The sequence below is a fragment of the Trichosurus vulpecula genome, chromosome 1, assembly GCF_011100635.1.
Source record: "Trichosurus vulpecula isolate mTriVul1 chromosome 1, mTriVul1.pri, whole genome shotgun sequence".
Classification (NCBI taxonomy): domain Eukaryota; kingdom Metazoa; phylum Chordata; class Mammalia; order Diprotodontia; family Phalangeridae; genus Trichosurus; species Trichosurus vulpecula.
Window position 1 is genome coordinate 196,826,473 of NC_050573.1, and position 829 is coordinate 196,827,301.

The 829-nt window shown below is 47.5% G+C and overlaps 1 pseudogene; it reads left to right on the forward strand.

The window, feature by feature from the left end:
- Positions 1 to 216: 216 nt before the first annotated feature.
- Positions 217 to 829, forward strand: LOC118834875 (annotated as a pseudogene).

Below are 829 nucleotides of genomic sequence, written 5' to 3' on the forward strand. Positions count from 1 at the left end.
TAGTTCTTCCTCTCATGTCTCATTTGTATAAAATAATTACTCTTTTTAACTTTCCCAAATGATTTTACTTTTTAAAATCATATCATGCTTGGGTCTAATTGGGTAGTTTGTAAGAGAGATAACAATCTTAGACATACATTTTACATTTTCTCCTATAAAATGTAAACACTCTCAGGTTCCTGCTCCGCTCCTTCCTGTGTGCTGCTATCTCTAGAGATGCCTCCCTACACCATCACTTACTTCTCTGTCTGAGGGTTATGTGAGGCTACCCAGATGCTTCTGGCTGACCAGGGCTAGGACTGGAAGGAGGATGTAGTAACCAAGGACATGTGGATGAAAGGGGACCTCAAGGCCAGCTGTCTCCATGGCCAGGTCCCCAAATTCACAGATGGAGACTTAACCTCATACCAGAGCAATGCCATCCTGAGATACCTGGGGCGCAAACATAGACTCTACGGGAAGGATAACCGAGAAGCTGCTTTCTTGGATATGGCCAATGATGGGGTGGAAGACCTCAGGCTCAAGTATGTTCACCTCATCTATCAGAATTATGAGGAGGGCAAGGACAAATATGTGATGGACCTGCCCACCCAGCTGGAGCCTTTTGAGACCCTGCTGAAGCTGAACCACAGAGGCAAGGCCTTTATCGTGGGTGACCAGACCTGGTCACCTGCTGTTGATTTACCAGACACTGGCCCCCAGCTGTCTGGACTCCTTCCCCTTACTGTCTGCCTATGTAGCTCAGTTCTCCTCCAGGCCCAAGCTCCAGGTCTTCCTGACCTGACCCCAGCACACTGATCTCCCTATCAATGGCAATGGTAAACAGTGA